The sequence below is a fragment of the Abramis brama genome (genome assembly GCF_963993115.1).
Source record: "Abramis brama genome assembly, chromosome: 21".
NCBI lineage: Eukaryota > Metazoa > Chordata > Actinopteri > Cypriniformes > Leuciscidae > Abramis > Abramis brama.
The window spans coordinates 32,228,869-32,251,228 of record NC_139983.1 but is presented as its reverse complement, the minus strand read 5'-3'; the positions used below and the strand labels follow the sequence as shown (position 1 = coordinate 32,251,228).

General features: G+C 37.6%; 1 protein-coding gene across 1 annotated transcript in view; it reads left to right on the top strand.

Annotated features, from left to right (window-relative positions):
- Positions 1-6,205: 6,205 nt before the first annotated feature.
- The window catches only part of daam2 (dishevelled associated activator of morphogenesis 2), a 90,228-nt gene continuing 74,073 nt past the window's right edge, over positions 6,206-22,360 (top strand). The window contains exon 1 of the mRNA XM_084097256.1: positions 6,206-6,331. The gene's annotated coding sequence lies outside the window, so the exon portion shown is untranslated. The remainder of the gene's footprint in view (positions 6,332-22,360) is intronic.

Here is a 22,360-nt window from a genome sequence, read left to right as displayed (position 1 = left end):
TAAAATGAGTAAAATGAAGCTGCAAGCTCTTTTATAGATGCTGTGGTGTCAATTAGAGCTGGTTAATTTCCCATGATGCACTGCAGTCTTCCTTCATTGTTAATTATTCTTATAATTAGTTTGTTATTATAACAGTGCTGAGGCCTGAAATCTCAAAGTGAGCCTTGATGAAAAAGGGTTTAACTATTTTCATAAATTCATTGTAAGTATAACTGTTTAAGCTATTGCAAATTCAATGTGCAATACTGTTTGAGCAAACATTACTGTTATTGAGTCACAAGGGTGTATGGCACTAACAACACCAAGGTCTGGGGTCGATCCCCAGGGAATGCATGAAAATATCAGTTGTATACCTTGAATGCAATGTAAGCTAAGTCTCTTTGGATGAAAGCATCTGCCAAATGCATTATTGTCATTTTAGTTACATATTGTGGCCACAATATTCTTCCGCATGTCATGTATGAGGCTCCGTATCTACAACCTCAACAAGTGAAAAAATAGAAATTTCAGTAAAAGTTCTTTCAAGATGTAAATATTTTCTGATGATATTTTTTATTATGTATAACATTATAACACACTGATATGTGAGCCTGACAAATATATATATATGATTCACTTAATTGAATTGAATGTAAATAAACAGTGAATATACAGGATGTGCTGATATTCTGTCAAATGCATGTGATGAACAGATAAACACAAACTAACTCATGAATGCTTGATCCCTCTATTGTAACCTATTGCTTACATTTATTCATTGTTTTATTATTTCTAGAGAAATGTTATTTTTAGATGATGTAAACAGTCCTGCAATGTGATTACATTAATTGATCATATTTTCAATATTTAATCAATTGAAAATATTCCCTATTAATTTCAGGTCATACATAATTAATCTATCAGCAACATGATGTTTAAAGTTGTTTATTAATAATAATGATGAACAGTTTTTATACATCTATTGATTTTTTTTTTTTTTTTTTAAAGTTAAACATTTTAAAAATGATTACACTGAGTAAATCTGTGTTTTATATTTATTTATTTATTTTTTACTTTTTCAATTTATTTACTTTTTCTATATAGCTTACTATACGCATGCTTTATTAAAATAATGAGCTTGGATTACAAATTTGATTTTGACTATTAAGCCCTTCAACTGTAAACACCTTTGCTGTTAAAACTTGATGCACCTGCACAGTCGCGACAGGTGGCGCTGTGTGTTTAGTAATAATAGAGTTAAAGGGGCAGAGCAGAAAGAGTGTTACACACACACACACACACTTCAAACACACACATGTCGAAGAGCCCTCCTCCTCCTCCTCCTCCTCCTCCTCCTCCTCCTCAGTGTGTGCACGAGCATGAAGGATTCTGTGTCCACCAGTGTTACACACACACACACACACACACATAGACACATCGCAGGCTGCCGGTGAGCACTGACTCTTCAAACACACACATGCTGAAGAGCCGTCCTCCTCCTCCTCAGTGTGTGCACGAGCATGAAGGATTCTGTGTCCACCAGTGTTACACACACACACACACACACACTCTTCAAACAGACACATGTCAAAGAGCCCTCCTCCTCCTCCTCAGTGTGTGCACGAGCATGAAGGATTCTGTGTCCGCCAGTGTTACACACACACACACACACAGACACATCGCAGGTTGCCGTTGAGCACTGACTCTTCAAACACACACATGCCGAAGAGTCCTCCTCCTCCTCAGTGTGTGCACGAGCATGAAGGATTCTGTGTTACTCATCCTCTCTAAAGCTTGAAGTCATGAACTGATATTCTGACATTCTCCTGTACATTCCTGCAGTCTTCTGTAATGGACTGCTCATCCCAGTACTGACTCTCACTCCTGTCCCTGGTTCTGGTTGATGGAATATCCCTTGGCCCTGATTGCTGTACTGACCTCTAGCCGTTGACCTTGCTCCTGATTTGCCCTGTTTATGTTCCTGTTCGCCACATGGTGACCTTCTCGCCTGCCTGACTCCTCTATTGTCTTCCTCCTGGACCTGATCACTATACAGACTGTCTCTCTGGTCGGACCCTTCCCTCTCTGACACCTCTTTCAGATTTGGCTCACCTCCAGTCTTTTCTGTTTGAAGTGTCAATAAAGTCTTCGTTGAGCATCTGATTTTCAGTCCATCCTTCCAGAAAACCTGACATTTTTAGTCTTGCCATGCATGGTTTCAGGAGCTTTTGTACTCGGACTTGACTCACTTCCGTTGTCTTTCTCGACTTGGACTCGATCCTACTCAGGTCTTGGCCTGGATTTAGACTTGAATGAACACTACAACACCGTTTAATGATGCTCACAGTTTATGTGAGTTTAACACCTTGACCATTTCCATCAGGGCATGCTGAGATCTGTTGCAGAGAGTTCTGTCATGTGACAACCCTGGCATTTTGCGGGTTCATTTTTCACAAGGTGCCAAGAAGCGAAAGCAAAACTGTTGTTGTTTGGTGACTTTACTGGAAGTTCTAACAAAACAACACAAGATGAGACGTGTTTTGTCTCAATTGATGAGACTGACAGACGGTTTATGACAGATGAGACTAACATTGGAGATATGCATCTCTTTAATCCTCTGTATGTTCATTTCACTTACAGTATGATTCAACGTTATGAAATGTTTTAAGTTTTGTGTTGTGATCTCATGAAGAGACAGAAGAGACACAAGACTAAATGAGCCGGAAATTTCATGCAAACATTGATGTTGAAGAACCTGTTTACACACACGAAAGCTCTTTGTGATGCGAGACCTTCAGTTTTCTCTCCTGCTTCACCTGTTGTGTTATGCTAACATGTTGTGAAGGCTCACTCATCTTCTTGTTAGAGCTGCATACAAACTATATAGTTCGTGTTTAACACAATAGCCAATTAAAGCACTGACCCAGAAGGCATTCTAAATTATTATACATGCAGTGTAAATTATCTTTATGTCTACATTTCTTTGTCAAAACACTAATAAAATATCCATCTTTGCATTATGTGTTTTTTTTGTGTGTCATAGCATTTAGAAAGTATATTACCAACAACAGCTTTTAAATTTAAGCAAGTTGTATACTTTTACATTTCTGTAAATCTTGCTACAGTTTTATCTAAATAAAATAAAAAATTGTTATAAAATACAAGCGAGATTTATTAAAGGACAATACTGCTTGAGAAGTTGGGAGAGTAAAGTATAATTCATATTTAAAAAAATATAAATAATCTGAAAAATTGATTCTTAAAGAAGTCAAGCAATAATATCTTGTATAACCGGTTTAAACTGCAGGTAAATAAACTCTCTGCATCACTGCATTCTGAACTCTTTGCATATAATTATAGTTGTCTATCACTACTGTAATGCATTTCATAATCCTAACATAAAGAGTTTACTTTTTTCTTTTAGTTTACCACTAAAAGATAATAAATACAAACAAAAATGTGGAAGAAAAAAACGGATAATGGGTCAATAGCTAGCAGACATCCATGAACTCACAAACTAATGCCCTATTTTACCAATAAAGGAGGTTTGTCTGCTAACATTCTTCATAAATGTCCCTTTAAAGAAGTACGGTCACACACACCATTTCTATAAATAATGAATAAATTATGAAGTCTATCATCATGTTGATCTACCAGACCAAATTTCTTGTGATCTTGTATTTCTTATATTGAAAGTATCTTCAATTTTATTTAAAAATTGTCTCATTAAGCTGTTGAAAGCCATAACAACTTCGGGGTTTTCCTGATAACGTTTTGATATCTGCTTACGGAAACACAGCCAAAGTAATCTGTGACGTGCGCTGTACACTTTGCCAAAGCTTTTAGGTGCATTCCATTACCTTTTATAGAAATGTTCTTTTGGAATTTTGCTGTGTTATGGACATTCTATCAGGGCCTCCCATGAAGGTGTCCCAGTCTCATGGCTATTCAGTCGGTGGAATGCAATGAAAAGCACCTGTACATAAAGCTGTCTCTTTACTTTCTTTGGTACAGATCTTCCTCTGCCTGAGCACAGCACTGTCAACAAACATTTTCCTTTTCATGTGTTTTGCATTTGATCAATCTGTGTTTTAAAGATGAAAGATATAAAACGATGATACGCCCTGAGTTATTCCCACTTCTGTGGGATTTTGGAGGGTGCTCGACTGTTTCACCCAGCATCCCAGCTGCTATTCTAACCTCAGCGCGTTCAGATTTAGCTTCGCTGGGTAGGCCGGGACATCCAGCACAGCCTCTGGCACTGGAGCCCACAGCATGCTGTTAACCACCCGAAATTAAAAATAGAGAGCATTGGTTAGCAGGCCCACAGACAATTCCAACTCTCTGTCTCTCTCTCTCTCTCTCTCTCTCTCTCTCTCTCTCTCTCTCTCTCTCTCTCTCTCTCTCTCTCTCTCTCTCTTCATAAATGTCTCTCTCTCTTCATAAAAACTCTTTCTCTCTCACTCTCTCTCTCTCGCTCTCTCTCTCTCTTTCTCTCTCTCTCTCTCTCTCTCTCAGAGTTTGGGAGGAATCTAGAGGGATGGACAGAGGGCTGAAAGCAGGGGCGATAAAAAGTAATATACTGTTTGTATACTCAGGCATGTGTCTGACCGTAAAAAGCCTCAATATCAACTTTGACAACGCAGTGTTTCATTATTTTAAAAATACACAGTTTTTTTTTTCATTTCCCGAAAAGTAGCGGTTTCCACCCGAGGCCAGCAACAAACTGTAAGCTCTAGTGCATAATAATACATTTTTAACCAGCAGAATAATACAGCATCATGAGTCTCACTATCGGCTATGACTAAAAGCTATTAAAATCTTTCAAAAGACACTTTAGCTATCCTCCTCCTGGGTCTCAGGAATAGACTTTTGTCCACTGAAGTGGACATTATATTTTAGTGAACTTCTTTAAGAGCATACATGTCACAGTTTTAAGTCTGGATGTCTTGTACACTGCAAAAAAAGATTTTCTTACTCAGTATTTTTGTCTTGTTTCCAGTCCAAATAACTAAAAATTCTCAAATCAAGATGGATTTACTAAAGTAGTAAAATCCTTTATTTATAAAAGCCAATATTTGGACTGGTAACAAGACACAAATACTGAGTAAGAAAATCTTTTTTTGCAGTGTAAAGAGCACATTTATGCCTACCAAATGTTCATCTTAATTATACTATATTTAAATCTGACTAATTTTCAAATTGTTTGTCATAAATTTCATAAATCTCAGGAAAATGTTATGGGGTTTCTAATCCAAATATGACTTTTTGTTCCAAAACAGTGCATTGATTTCATACATGTCCACTGTAGAGACACCAGGACTTTTATCAGGTATTTTGGGAGACACGACAAGTGAATATGGAAAGAAATTATATATCAATATTCCTATCAAATATTATATATTATTATTAAATATTATTGCCAAATAATACTTCCATTATTACACTTATTTTTTTATTGCATGTTTCCCCAAGAACACACTGAATATGCAAATTTGATATGTAAATATAAGTGTATTATATTATGTTGAATGGACCTATTTATGGCCATTTTACCCACATATTGCATAAAGTAAAATGGTATATCAATTCATTCCGTTATATCTTTCATAATATAGTTGAAAATCATCTTCATACAAAGCTTGGTAAAAAAAAAAAAAAACAAAAAAAAAAAACTATAAACAAATAGTTCTAAATATGAATGAATAACAGAGTCCACACCATAACAATAACGGTACAGGGAAACAATATCATTGGAATCACTTTTTTGTGAAACAAATAATTTTTTCCAGCTTGTGAAAAATAAAAACATTGACAGCCAATCAGAATTTATCCTGCTTTAAAGAGCTCGAGCATTTAAAGCGCAGACAACAAAACCACAGTAAATAGACAAAACGATAATATTACTCATCGTTATTATCAATAGGCATATCGTTCTCGGTGTGAAAGTGCCTTAACATAAATAAATAAAAATTCTCACATTTGTTTTTTATTCTCTAAAGAATGCAATGAAAAAATACTAAATTCCCAAACTTTTTTTTCTGGGTCTCAGGAGGCTGTAATTACTGTTGGCTTTACATCAAGTCAGTTGTCACTTTATTCCTGCGCGAGGCCCTCATCGGTCGCACTTGGCACAGCCCTGATTTGGTTGGCACGATAGACAGGATTGCTGATGAACTGTGTCTTTAAGAGAGACCTGTAGTTAGTAGGCGTGTAGCGCTCGGACTGATGATGGTGAGACGCTCGTCGTTCACTCACTGCCACTTCTGAATGCACAGCGCTAAATTCACGGTATCAACTCAAACGGATTACAAGTTGGACAACGCCTTTCTCTCAAATATGAAGATATACGGTACGTAAATAAGCGCTGTTGATTTGTGCCAGTCGTGTAATGATTTTTAATAATGATTGCTCTGCTAACATTGCAGAGACATTGCTTACATACATATTCACAGCATCTCGGTTATATTTGGACCTATCCTTTTCACTTATTTAACTTAGATATGAACCTTAAATAAAATCCACATTATGGCATCAGAATTTTGCTTTTTATATGATGTAGCCTAGTATTAAAGGCAGGGTAGGTAGGATTTATTAAAAATTAAAGATCCAAATTTGTTAAAACTTTCTATATATATCAATACATAATTAAAATGTAAGAACTCTGAAAAAAAGAGTATAAAAATCAAGTGACTCTAGACCGTTTAATCTGTATTAAACACAGCTCATTATTTCGATTCGGGACGAATCAAAGGATTGGCTTAGGCGACTGTCACTCTCTCGCAACCATGGCAACCACCCTTTTGCCACACAGCACCTACCCACTTGCGCGCGACCGTTTGATTTGAGGAGTGCGAGAGGCACGGAACCTGATCACACCTCCGTCCAGTAGATGGCGGTAATGCACTATGTTTGCAAGCTGCCAATAAAATCTATCAAAGAAGAAGAAGAAGGCACTGAACCTAGGAATACCAAAACAATGGCAGAGAAAGAGCAATCTAAATTTACAGTACCGGCATATGCAGTTAGTGAAGGCAAACCAGGCAAAAAAAATGCCCCTTCCCCTCCGCTTGTCTCAGGTAAATAATGCGTCCTCTAGCTCAGCGGTCGGAGTCGCGCGTTCATGTGTTTTGGGGACGTGGCTTTGGAAGAAGCACAGAAATGAGGGGGTGGAGTGAATGGAAATAATGAGATGTCTTTAAAACAGTCGTGAGAGGTCTACAGACACTCGATTTTGATACTTTCTTTTTCAGAGTACTTACATTTTAATTATGTATTGATATGTACATAAAGTTTAAACAAATTTGAAAAATAAAATTTTTAGACCATTTCTACCTACCCTGCCTTTAAAGGCGAACTGACATCTGTTAAGCCAATTTCAGAGGATGACACTCGTTCATGCAGCCGTCATGGCACTCAGTGTCAATGGTTGATTGTTTTTGTGAATAAGAACGTTGATCTTTAACTTACACGTCATGTCTACATTTGTGCATCAGAAATGTGATAAAACACTATGTTATTTACAGTTAGATTTCATTCAAAATCCAGTTGCCGGTGTTGAATAGTGTAGTAGTCTGAGGCTGTATTTGTCTTCGCGGCGAGTAGAGGGCGCTGTTTCCCTCTTTTCACATAGGGTTAAATTACAAATAATAAAACACACTAAAACATAGAGTTTGTCCGTGTATGTTTTAACGTTCTTCAAATGATCTTGTCACATTGTCTCTTTTATTGTATCTGAGCAAATACACTATATATATAACTAATTTATGTACAATAGGCCTACTCATGTAATATCTTTTTGTTTGTTACCACAATGCTGACCATACGGTTGGCAACCAATGAATAAAGTGGCTGTGTAGTGTGTAAACTAAAGGGCTGCGTTTAATGGTCATGCAAAGTTTTGTGAAAGTTTTGTCTTCCACATAGGAAGTTGGTGTGTCACTTATGGCTTAGTCCATGTCAGGTATCCATAAAATTATTACAAAATACCAATGCCAACTTAATATTAGGGCCAGCCTTGCAGCATACTTTAGTTACACTATTTTGTGTTTATATACACCAAGACCATTCAGAGTTTTCTTTCTGTCAGTTGCCCATCAGCGGCTGAATTCTTCTGACCAAGTGAGGGTTATTTTGGGGGGAAAAAGGGTGGTTAAATCAGGTCTATGCATACGAGCACCACGCATTGCACACACATGTATGCTGACCCGGTGTGCGAGATGGAAGTCACTGCGAGCGGCTCAGACTCTTGTGTTGTGCTTGGCAGTAAAGTGAGAATATAGGTGTTCTGCCGGCTGCTTCTGTGGAGAGACTGCAGCTTCTGGAAACATGCAGCTGAGGCGTTTGTGTCCAGATGTGGATTGACATTAGCACCAACACGCCAAAACTAATAGAAAGTAAACATGCACTTATGAAAGGAATATAGAATATCTTTCTTCAATGGCTTTTGGTACTAAGGGAACTGTTCCCTTAATTCCTTTAAAAAAGACCAGATTTTTTTTTTTACATCTTAAAAACAAATGAATGGTGCTTGCCTGTGCTTGCCATGATGTTGGAGTTGGTCTGACAACTTGCCCAGTTCTTGGTGGTTTGTAGGGCATTGGGTTTTGTTTTGGGTGGTTGCTAGGTGTTTCCTTACTGGCCCAAGCCAAAACAGCCCATTTTAAGTCTGATTCATGTGTCAGGTGTCAATAATGAATTCAAGTTATGAATCATATGTTTCAATTCCTTGTTTTGTTTTTTTGTCATGTAATAATAATACATCTGATTTCTTAGCACGTCTCCTCAATAAGCCACACGAATTTCAGTGTCATTCATGTCCGGATATATGTCCATTAATTTATTCACATATCACAGTGCGGGACAGGTTACAAGTCAACATTTTAATAAGATATTAAGAGAATAATAAGTTTGAAAAACATTCTGCTGGACAGCTCACTGGTTTAGTTGAGTGTAGTGGTCCTGTGGACGATGTTGACTCTGCTCCTCTGAGGTCTGTCAATAATTAGCAACTCAGCACAATATACAGTATCTCTACACCCCTCTCTGCCAACCGCCGGTGCCCAGCTGGTGTGTGTTAGCCAAAGAGAGTTGACTGCAGGAAAATCTGGAAGCATTTATTAATAGCATCCAAGCGTCTGTGCTAGTAGAAACACACTGGATGCCTTTGTCTCCTCGCCACTGGTCGTCTGCCTGCTTTACAAAGGCTTGTTCTTGGGGTATTTTAGTGGTAGCCGTTCCTGGCATGTTATGGTTGCAGTGACCAAAGCGAGTGAGTGTTTGTAACTCTGACTGCCCCATCTGGTGCCGTGTTTATATACACAGAACATAGCACTTTTTAGTGTTTGCACTAGTAATAGAAATAAAGAAGTGCTCTCAACACCAAGACTAGAGAAAGTCAGTCTGGTGTTTTTAACAAATTATTTGAAAAAACACTAAATGCACTTCTTGAGTGCTTTATAAGAGATAAACAGTGATAGTGCATGTCATGATCCAGGAATCGAAAGTGTGTAATGTATGAATCGATTTTTACTACTAATAATAGCTTGTTGAAGCATAGTATTCCTTTTCTAAGTGCATGATCACACCTTTGCCTACTAGATGTTTGCATAGACAAAAATCACATAAATTTACTCTGAAGGAATGGTGCAATTTCCATCCATCCATCCATCCATCCATCCATCCATCCATCCATCCATCCATCCATCCATCCATCCATCCATCCATCCATCCATCCATCCATCCATCCATCCATCCTTCCATCCATCCATCCATCCATCCTTCCATCCTTGCAGGCATGCTAATATTTTGTTAAAGGTGCTCTAAGCGATGTCACACGTTTTTTAGGCCAATTTTTTTTTGTCACATACAGCAAAAATCTCCTCACTATCCGCTAGCTGCCTGTCCCCTGAACGCACTGTAAAAAAAACGCGTTCTCTGTTGACAGCCCAGGCTCCACAAACGGCAAGAAAAACAAACTGGCCCAGCCTGGACCACGAAACATAACAAACAGCGTTCCAGCCAATCACGGACAAGAATGATTTGGGGGTGGGGGGTTGGGGGGTTAGTGGAGGAGAGAGAAGCATGAAGAGGGAAGTTAGCTATAGAGATGTCCTAGACAACGACAACGGCTAGCGTTAAAAATTAATATTTTTGAGAATTTTGAAATGGCCGACGCACGACCAAAGAGACGACGTTCCGATGAACAAATAACAAAGAAGAAGGAACGCGCAAAGTCCCGAATGTACATTGGAAAAGCATTCAAAAGGTGGTGAGAACTCTGCCGGAAGAAGGGCTTCCAATCCGAAATTCAGGTGTCATCGCTTAGATGCCTGAATCTGATCAGATTCTGATCATGACCCCTAATGAGTTGGTAAAAGGTGTTTAGTCACGCATGGATTGTGAGACGAGTTGGCACTAGTCATCAGGAGAGAGAGTGAGCGTTCCAACACACTGGATGTACTGAATGCTCAGTGGTGCGAACAAGCGAGGAGAATGTGGGCTGAAAACCATGAATGCTGCATTTAGCATGTTTTCATGTTTCTACATGTAATATAAAACATTTTCTGGGTTTTGGCCACGTTGAAGGGCAGAAAGTGGAGTCTAAAATGATCTAATATTTAATGGGGTTTTTTATGTTTTAGATTTACTGATGTTTAGATTTGTAAATTTACTGTCTGTAGCAAATGAGAAGTGATAAAATTACTGAATGTAGTTTTAGACAAAGGTCTTATCATTTTCAGCTTTTTTCCCAGAGATTATCACCATATTTATAATGAAATCTGCAAATATGTTGTTTTTCATACTGTATAATAAAATATCAGTTATTATTGTGGGATCTCCTTCAAAGCATTTGGAATCTTTAGATCTTTTTTAAATCTGTGGTTTCAAAATGAACACATTTTACTACAAACTTTGCTTATGTGATTGTTTTGAACAAGTATTAACTTTATTCAAAACATTAAAGTGTGTGAATACTGAGTGTCTTTCCCCCATGCTGGTGAACTTGCGACCCCATGGGTAAAAGCCCCCCTCACCACCTCATACATTTATAAGATAACAAAACACACCACTTTTATGATTTATTTTCCCACAAAAATGTGTTGCTCAATCACTGTTCAATAAAAACATATTTATGGAATCATGCACTACGGGAGTTGTTCATATTGATTTTTTTTTTTTTTTTTTTTGTAAAAATACAATTCAAATTCAAATACAAATACAATTCATTCATTATTCATTTAATACCATGGCACATATTTGATTCAATAACTGTGTCATGGCTCCACCACCATACTTTTTTTTTTTTTTGTCAGGGATCAGCTGCGTTTAGTTTTTTGTCGTTGTTTTTTTTTTTATAGCAATGACAGTCCTCCCCCTTTGCAGAGAGGGGTTGTGGGAAAATTCCTGCTCTGTCCGTGAGAGAAACCACCCCTCTCCCAGATTTCCCAGGGGCTCAGTGTGCAAAGCCAGAGGTCCAACTTCTCCCAGTAGCTCCTTTTGGGTTGCAGGGGTTTCCAAAATTCAGCGTGTAAAAAAAAACCATACAGATATGCCAGAAGATGACTGAAAGTTTTTTCATTGCCGGACTATACAACAATGTGGCTGAAAATGTGGATTCTTAAAGAGGTCATGAAGAAACAAAGTGGAACAATGATTTACTGATTTAAAGATTTACTGATGCATAAACAATAATAAACCATTTTGCGACAAAGAATGTCTGACTGGACGTGAGTCCTTTTCATATATTAGGCTACTGATCATAGATTAGGCATTAGAATTAACACAGTTCCTTACATGTTGCAGTATTACTTCATATCTTTCCATAAAAGTCTTTGCATGCATCCATATTTGTTTGCTTGTTTGTTTCCACACATCTCTCAATTAATGCTGTAAACTATACAGGGAAACAACATTAAAAACTTGATTTTCACCACAGAGGGTCTTTAAATTACCTCTTTAATTCAGTGAACATTAGAAAAGTCCCTCTCACTTGATTCTGCACACAGATTTTACATTGTACATCGTGGCAACTTCACATACAGTACAGTAGTACCACAGTACCTTAAAAGCTGAGGTAGATGGCCAAACCTTTTATATCGGCTGTGCTTTGTGAAGTCTTATCTTTTTTTAATCTGCTCTGTAAAGAGGTAAACTGCAGAAGAAAGAAACCAACAGTCTCATTGGTTGCTCAATGGTGCATCTTCCCTTTCATTTTTGATTTGGTGTTTTTGGGATGTTCCATTTTAGCACCAGTATTTCATGAGAAATATGAATGATTGTGACCCAACTGGTTTTCCTTTTCAAATAGAATGGACAAATGCAGCACTATAGATTGGGTTGATCTGATAAAGCCAAGTGCACGTTATAAAATAAACTGTCACTGCGCAAATTTGACTTGTAGTTTCTCCTCTTGTCGTCATGCATGTTAATGCACATTTTACTCAACCATTGCAGACTATGTGATTGTGTGTCATTTACAAGATCATTCTACTGTATATTGTGAGAAAGAATGGGAAAAGAACAGTGTTTTTGGGAGATGTGTGCTCTTTCAGTTTAATTTATCTGTTGTGAGTTTTCTAATTTGACCTTTTTGTCCGAAGCTGAAGAAACAGCTGGTTAAACATACAAAAGAGCAGCAATGTAGCATGCTGTAACATCCAAAGGGACAAGTAGAGTTAACATGATCGGTCTCATGATACAGTTGGATAATGCAGTTGTGTGGAAATGCCTACTATAGACCTAATGTGACTTGGTGACCAGTGATCAGATGCGTTCTCGACACAGCACATCTTCTGAAGAGAAAACAGCAGTAACTGAACAATGAAAACTTTCTCTATCTTTAAAGATGTTTTAGAATGTCTATTGGTTGTCTGCACAATATATCAAAATGATCAAAATATCGCAAATGTATATATCTGTTGTTAAATAACCCTAATGTAGGATAACCTGAACCCCTGAACCCTGTGGTTTACACTGATGTTAAAATAACACTTCTTATTCCACAGTAAAACACTGATGTTCACTGTCAGAAGTTGTAGGGATGTTTTCTTGTCACAAAAAGAATGTGAAACGCTTATGTAGGTTATATAATTTTAAATATATTTTAAAGATAATTTAAGTTTATTTTACTCACTTAAGCATTATTGTATCGCATATCGAATATCGCATTATTTAATGAGTTATCGCATATCGCATTTTTCTTCAATATCGTGCAGCCCTACTATTGGTAATGAGGCTCATTACTTTCATGGTTTTTGATTAATTTGCATTAGATTCCAAGTGGACTGTTGAATTAAGAGTACCATTTATTTGTCATGGGTTTTTCAGACAATCCTTCCTTTAAAGAGCAGTGCAATGATCCATTCCTAAAAAAAGGATCAAAACGTTCAAAAACGATGGGTGTTCACATCATGTTTGCAGCATGAATCTTTATGGTTAGTTGCTTCCTCAAAAATATTCAAATTAAATTCTTTCCAAGTACTTGTGTGACCTCTTGCATGGTACATGCCTTTTGGGCCAGAGCTTCCCTGACTGCTGTTTACTTTTCTTCCAGGATGAATAAACATGGAAGGGATCTACTATCTGCATTCAGGAAGTGTATAGCTAAACAATGTTCTGGGGACAGGCATTGGACATAAATGTTCTCCTAGTTTAGGGAATGCTTCTGTCTGTTCGTTTGGGAGTGTGTGGATAAAATAAACCTTGGCCCATCGGAAAAAATTCAAAACACCAACATTCCTTTTCATACAAATTACGATTACAGGAGCACATAAATAAACCGATTAATAAAGACTACTGTGTTATGTCCTCAAAACACTTTTAACATAGCGCATGATTTGTAAACATTGCATCAAAAAAACAGCTCCATATGTAAAATTCTAAGCTATACACCTGGTACAGGATTGCACTTGGGAAACACAAGTTCCAGTGAAACACGAGTCATGATATTAGAGCTCAAAGACTTGAAGAAGCAAGCTAAAATGGCATGGCTGCTTCAGCAAATGTGTTTAACGTTCAACGTAAACCTACATTGCAAGATTCATATTCAACTGAATGAGCTTTCAGCACCACTCACTGGAGATTTCACTAGTTTCAAAAGCGAAATCTGCAAGAAGAAACACACACACATGTATATATATTTAAGAAAAATGTGTTTTTAAAAAATAAATTACATATAAATAAATTACATATAAATATATACAGTATATGTATGCAAATATTTCTTAAATATATACATGCATGTGTGTGTATTTATATATACAAAATTAATTATACACAGTACACACACATATATTATGCAAACACAAACTTTTATTTTGGATGCGATTAATCGCGATTAATCTTTTCACAGCCCTATATGTGTATGTGTATATATAAAGTTCCCTTGGCCTTTGGAATTAAAATAGCCCCACATCATCACATAGCATTCACCATACCTAGAGATTGGCATGGTTTTATTTCAGTTAGCCTAAAAGCTAGTTTGATTTGCATTGAGAGCAATGCAAATCAAACTAGCTATTAGGCTAACTGAAATAAAACCATGCCAATCTCTAGGTATGGTGAAGGCTATGTGATGATGTGGGGCTATTTTAATTCCAAAGGCCAAGGGAACTTTATCAGGATGCATAGTATCCTAAAAATTAATTTAAAAAAAATACTTAAAAATAAAAATCTGCCTGCCTCTATGGGAATTTAACATAGGGGTGTACACACTTATGCACCATGTATTTTAAGTAAGAACATTTATTTATTTACGATACATTATTCATTCACAAAGAAAATTGGTGTCCTAAAAGGTTGGATTTTTCCTATTTTTTTAAATTAAGGCATTAAGTTCAATTTCCAAAATATGTTTTTTTATTCCTCTTTTTAGTCAACTTTAGCATGGGCGTATTAACTTATGCATTGCACTGTGTATATATATATATATATTATTTATTTATTTATTTATTTATTTATTTATTTATTATTTTTATATATATATATATATATATATATATATATATATATATATATATAATTTATATATATTATTATTATTATTTTTTTTAAATAACTAGTTTATAGAGTGTCAGTGAGTCTTTAGGATAGGCTTGCATCTCTTTTTCTCCCCAGAAACACTGTGTTCTGGTGTGAGGCCTTGATTCATCGCCAGGTTGCCAGGGTAATTTGCTGCAGTATATAAACGGTGAGATGTTTTGGGAGCTGTGGGCTTTGGAGCAGGAAGTCTTACGCATTCTTTATCTCCAAGCCTTTGGATGTCACTCAGGCACACGGAGCAAATTCAGCACGGCATTTCCTCTTTCCACTTCACCTTCAGGAGAAAGAGAGCTTTCAGGAGAAACCATTCAAATGACCTTTTACAAACCACCATATACAGTATGACTCTTTATTTGTGTTAAATCAAAGCGAGAGAGACAATTGCAGGAAAATGTTCTTTCCTAATTTTATCTGCAATAAGTATAGAGTGCCTTTATAACTGTAGATCCAAGTAATGACCATTGAATGATGAGTCCGAGCAGGATGTGATGACTGAATCTGACTCAACTTGGCTTGGTTTTTGACCGAGCCACAAAGCTAATGAGCCGTGTGACGTACCTCCGTTTTCAAAAATTGCTGCTCGCTAGTTACCGATTAAGCATGTTATAAATGTGCTAGTAGTCACCTAGTTGAGACACCACTTAAAGTGAGTGTTCTTGAGAAGATTTAAAAATCAGGACATTTTCAGAGACGGGAGAAGAGATTTTCTGATTAGGGATGCTAATGCTTAATCAGTGATCGATTTAATTGTCTTTTTAGGGTTAGTCCACTCAAACATTTTGTCATTAATTACTCACCCTCATGTCTTTCCAAACCCGTAAGACTAGGTTCATCTTCGAAACACAAATGAAGATCTTTTTAAATTCTGAGAGTTTTCTGTCCCTCAATTGACAGCTACGCAACACTTTCAAGCCCCAAAAAGGTAGTAAAGTCATCATAAAAGTAATCCATGTGACTCCATTGGTTTAACCTCAATTTAATGAAGTGATTTTGTTTGTGCAAAAAACATAATTTACCACTTTATTTACAAATTATTAATCACCAATAATGCATTCATTAGAGCACCACTATGTGTACATGTTGTTGTTGTTCACGCGAGAGCACACGTCGTTGTGGGAGATTCATATTTTATAAATAAAGTGGGTAAATTATGTATTTTTTGCACTTCTCTGTCATCATTCTTGTCTTTATGGCTGGGATTTTATCTTGACTGATGTGGCTTGTTGTGAAGCGAGGATCTAAGAATGATGTACAGTAACATCCAGAAGATCTTGAGGGGCTGGGTCATCATATTTTTCCTTGAGGTATTGAAGGATTATTTTATTGATTGCTCTTGTGAGATCTGTCATCCTGATCTTCAGCGAGAGTCTTTGTGAAGTATCGTCTTAAGATAGGAGACACTAACATATTCCTCTCCAGAAAGCACATCTGTAAACACCTGGAGTGGATGAATGTCTTACTATGTCAGTGTTAGATGTCTTGTTTTCCAGCCTGCAGACAGTACATAATTCAAAGATTTGCATTGCTCCAGCACTCTTGCAATAATTTTTTTCTTTGGTTCCCCGTCTTCTTGTGCACTCTGTAATCTACCATGGCCGAGAGGGTCAAAACAATTACACTTATGAAAGCAAAATAACAAATCCAAAAACATGGCAACAAATAAGGACCTTTAAAGTTGAAGCTGAATTATGATTGGATGAGAATAAAAGAGTGATGTAAATTTAATGTTAGCAGGCCATCCTAAATCCAGTGTACTGTAGAGTCACGTTGCAAGAGCCGGAGAACCCAACAGGCACAGCTGGTTTCAATCAGCACTCCCAAAAAAAGCACAAAGAGCTCCCTCATCTGCATTTGCAGTCTCTCTCACTGTTATTCACCCTCTGTGACTCTGTCTCTCTCCTCTCAACCGCTACTCGTATCCTTTACTGAAAGTTTGCTTCTGCTCAGAGATGCCAGGCCCAAATACACACACACACGCGCTTCTTCATACTGAACTTTTTTTTCTACATTACAGAATCCCTTAGCATTAACCTATTTGGAACTTTTAGTGCATAGCATTGAGCATAGTGGTTCCCTGTCTGTTTTTTCTAATGCCAATATCTAGAGTGTAGGGTTGCCAGTATATTTTTATAATTTAACAATTTAATAATGGAAAGTAAGATATACAACTGTATAGGTTAAAGGATAATTCCGGTATTTAGCACTTTGAGTCTCTTTTCTGGTTTGTTTTGGATGAACTAGAGTGGTGGACACAGAAATTTTGACGATGGGTCCTGTCTCGACTTTTTGACTCGTTTAGAATCGCCTTTGACCGCTTCAGAGTGGCTGGCTACGGGCATGCATGAACATGTCCTTAAAACAACCCTTAACGTTCGTTTTCAAAACTGTGCAACTCACCGAGTGGTTAGTGATGTTCGTTGATGATTAAAAACAAATATATCGGCGCAATGTATGATTTCAATCCGTGTTATTTGCTATAGTGGAACTATTTTTTCAGATACCTCACAACCGCGTATAAACTTTACTTGAGTCTGAAGCGTTAGCACAGTATCAACGAGCAATGAGTCCTCCAACAGAAATCAATGGGATTTTACAAAATGCCAAATAAAACACGACAGAAACTGTATTTTGCTATGCTACTTGTTTTGGAACATCAACGAACATCACTAACCACTCGGTGAGTTGCACAGTTTTGAAAACGAACGTTAAAGGCCCTTTCACACTGGACGCGATTTTGACGCACGAATAATTCAAGCAATGGTTTTATTTTTTGATCAGCTGTTTGTGTAATGAGTGCTTCCACACCGAATGCGAGTGCTGCGGCGAAAAAACGACTTTTATTTTTTTCGCTTTGATGTCGATTTTTTTTTTTACTTTTGCGGTGACAGAAAAGGCTTCAGCCAATCACAAACTACAAGGACAACGATTTGAAAGACAATATCACGACTGTGAGTATGTTGTGTGATAGTTTTAGTCGTGGTATAGTCCTGTGCTGTGTAGGCTAGCAGGTTAGCTACATTTGGGATAGAAAGCTAACACTATTATGGTCAAAGATAGAGACAGAGGCCGTGTTTACTTTGAACATGTACGTTATGTAGTGAGACTATTTGCTGCTTTTAGTATACTATACATTCTTTGTGTGATTTCTACTGTTTCTGGTCGAATGATTTTAACTTACTTCGTGTGTTACATGCAATGTGTAGTGACATTACAAAACGCACTTTAGTTGAAGACGCAAAAAAACTGTGCACATTAGCATACTCCCCTTCAGACTCTGTTCTTTAAGATTGGGTGCACCCAAAACCTGTCTTTTAAAGAAAATGAAAAGCTCTTCTTCACTGGATGATGATGATGATGAAGTGTCCATTCTCAGCTGTCGGCGCGAACGTTTTGGAATGTTGAAGCTCTCTGAACGTCACAGACGTCGCAAATTCGCGTCGCGGCTGATGTGAATGGTTTGGACGCGAACTATTCGCTTTTTCGTTCCGCTTTTTCGTTACGCATCCGGTGTGAAAGGGCCTTAAGGGATGTTTTAAGGACATGTTTGTGCATGCCCGTAGCCAGCCACTCTGAAGCGGTCAAAGGCGACTCTAAACAAGTCAAAAAGTCGAGACAGGACCCATCGTCAAAATTTCTGTGTCCACCACTCTAGTTCATCCAAAACAAACCAGAAAAGACACTCAAAGTGCTAAATACCAGAATTATCCTTTAACAGAACACATGCTAGTAGGATATATCAAACATGATGCATCTGGAGTCTTCTCAAACTGTTGCTGTTTCTGATAGTCGGCATGTCAATGGCTATTCAAATCAAAGTGCGTTCACTGACGGTTAAGGGTTTTATTTTATACGCTGACTTTTCTACAGTGACAGTCGGACTGTCTAAAATGAGAGCAATGTGTAGCTTTGAATCGCAGAAGAGAGTTGATGGATTTCCAAGCCTCTGAGGAGCAAGAGGCATGTAAAACTGTGTGAGATATGAAACGAACTTGAGAGTTATGTTTTCTAAACTACATGCATATATCACAATAGTTGAATAGTATTATAATTGTGAATGCCACAAAGCATTTTCAGTGTGGTTAACTGGTGTTATTTTAGCAAGGCTTGAAACTGAACTCTTGAATGGTTTGAATCTCTTGAGACAATGACACTGTGGAAATTTTGTTATTCTGTAAGATAAACAGGAAGTGAGGGTTTGTTTCATTTTGAAGAAAGTTGGTGCAGAGTCATGTTGGTGAATTCTGTGGAGTTTAAATGCAACGTGTTTAAAGAAAGAGCCCATGTTTGTCGCAATACCAAAATTTCATGAATAGGCCTACGTGATTTGGTGAGGATTTGGTCTCCTCTGGCCAAACAAACCAACATAGTGTGATTGATTATGATTCCAGACTGCATCACGAGTCAGATTGTGGATTTAGATCATTCAGAATATTTCATCCAGTTCTTTGTGCTTGACGATTGTCCACCAGAGAGAGCCACAGGATAAGAAATCTCTTTAGGTGTCATCGATTAAAATCTAATGGTTCAACAGAATGATTTATAGTCATAAAATGCATAAAAATCCATTATAGTTTAATCAGTTTGCAAAGATGTCTGCATATTCCAAAAATGGTTATAGATCATTTAATATGTATATTTATCCTTCCTAATGCTATCGAAAACATTTGCTTAACTAAATGTATTGCCGTCTAATTAAAACAAAGAGACAAAATTGTCTTTTAATAAAATACATAGACTAATACTTCTATAAAGAGACACTTAAAGACTTTTACTGCATTTGAAAAGAGACATGGCCATTGCATCACTGTATTGTCTACATGAGTTGTTGTTTGCGACTATATTTAAAATTTAGAATGGCTCTTTCCACACCCTCTTAAATGAGTGTACACATTCTTTCCTGTCAAATGTTCAGTCAGAGTGTTCTGTATGCGCCCTAAAGCGGTCAGGACACAATACACAGTGAAAATATATCTGTGCTGAACTTATTCTTAACCTCCAGGCAAATTCCAATCGTAAGTGAGCATCCCTATCCCCTACTCACTCCTCACTACTCACGCAGAGCCCTTGAAGTGGGGACTTTGGAGGAAGCAGGGCACTTGTGTGTCATAATGACCACGTAATTTCCTCATTAGCTTCACATGGAATGTTACCACGACAAAACTAGGCAGCGAGAAGGAATATCTCATGATTGCTGTTAATATGATACAAATAAATGTATGTATAATGAACTTAAAATATGCTTTATATGTGTGTGTGTGTGTGTGTGTGTGTGTGTGTATTCCCAATCTGTGTATCTTATATGTGTGTGTGTGTGTATTCCCAATCACAAATATGTGTGTATATCACAATAAAACAAAACAAATAAATAGTTCAGCCATGAAATTCTGTTTGCATTCATATTGATTCAGTCAATGTTATGTTTCCAGCCAATTGATTTTACATATTCATTGTCCCAATATATCCTCGATGCATCCAAACGAATACACTATCACTGTGCGCTATGTGAGTTCTCTTTCTAGCCCTCCACCTCCCCAGCACCACCTGCCTAGATCTGTTTTTGGGCAGGGGGGGCTCTCCCTCTCTCCCTCTCTCCCTCTAGATCTAGTCCCTCTCCCCTCTCAGATCTAGTCTGCCATGACCAAATCTATGTACATTTTTATTTTCATTAATAAAATGTTTTATAGATTATCCTGAAAGTTGTCATGACTGAACTTGAATTATTCTGTTTATATGTCAACTCCAACTCTCCTGCCATATCTAGATTAAAATGAATTGCGAGGACTTGTCACCCTGGGTCACATGACCAGAAACGATTAAATTACTTCCTCGAAATAACCATCGCATGTTCCCTTCGCTAATGGACTTGTGGAAGGGCCCTTCGTAAAGGGATTCAGTTGTTCACTTTCGTTTGCAACGCCTTTTCCCGAAGGGAAACGTCGTTTGGAATTCGCCCTAACTCAATCACTGGCGAGTGAAATCTAACAATTTATTAGCCAATATCTAACGATAGACATTGAGTTGCCTAGTGCGAAATTTAGTCACATAAGCAAGTGATCTACTTGTAATGTTGACATTAGGGATGCACCGATCCACATTTTTTCAGTTCCGATCCGATCCCGATACCTGAATTTGGATATCGGCCGATACCGATACTATTCCGATACCAGAGTTGTGTTTGCTTTAATATTATTATTATTATCATTATTGTTTATTTTATATGATGCTGAAATAAACTTCTCTCAACAGGCAAGTAAGTTATGATATGTAACGTTACGTATGTATGCATGTATGTCCCAAAAGGCAACTTGAGGTAAGTAACGTTATAAAGTCAGAAAAGGAAGTCAGAAAAACAGGAAATCCTGTTAACAGTAAAACAAATCCCATTCTGAAAACAAATATGCAACTGTAAAGGTTTCAAATTGATTGGCATGTCAATATTTATTACATTCCCAAAATGTCAAATACTTGAGTCTTGAAATATAAGAAAAGTGCAAGTGTAACGTTAAACATCTTACACACACACTATCTGAAGGGTGGTCCTCGTTCCGATGCGGTAACTCTCTCGATGAATGCTCGATCAACATCAGCATCTTGCAAACAGACAAGCGGATTTTGCCTCAGACGCGCGTCAATTTCGCTTCAAACTTTTGCTTTTTACGCGCGAATGGATTCAAAATATTCAAGCGTCCAACTAGACGCGGTAGACGCGAATTTGACGCGCTATTCGCGTTTGGTGTGAACGCACAGTAACGTGGTGCTTTTTTAAATGTTTGATTGCGTTCGTTGTGTTGTACGACGCGGCTAGGGAGCTTCAAAGAGCTCTGAATTACAGCTTTGCAAACATTGCATTTCGCTGTCTTGCTCTGCGGTGTTTCCAGTGTGAAGTATTTCCACACAGCGGACGTTGTTGGCTAGACGCAAACTGCGGAATGGATTTCTTGAGCGGGGGCGTGTCTCATAACTCTGTGTCTCATTGAGCCGCGCCTCCGTTCGGGAAATCCATTCCGCAGTTTGCAGCCAGCTAACAGACTTGCCGGCGGGAATCACTTTTGGAGTAATTTAAGCAGAAAACGTTAAAGCGCAGACATGACTCATGGATATCGGATATCTCCGCAGGTTGGATCGGGAAAATCCGATACGTGAATTACGCTGGTATCGGTCCCGATACCGATACTGGATCGGATCGGCCCCATCCCTAGTTGACATGCATAATAAGGATGAAACAGTGTGAACTTGACATGTTTAGCTGAGATTTGGTAGGTCGTGCACCCCATTTACATCAGATTTTTTTTTAAATCCCAGCGTTGCTATACATGAATATAGTTCCCATATCTCCAGC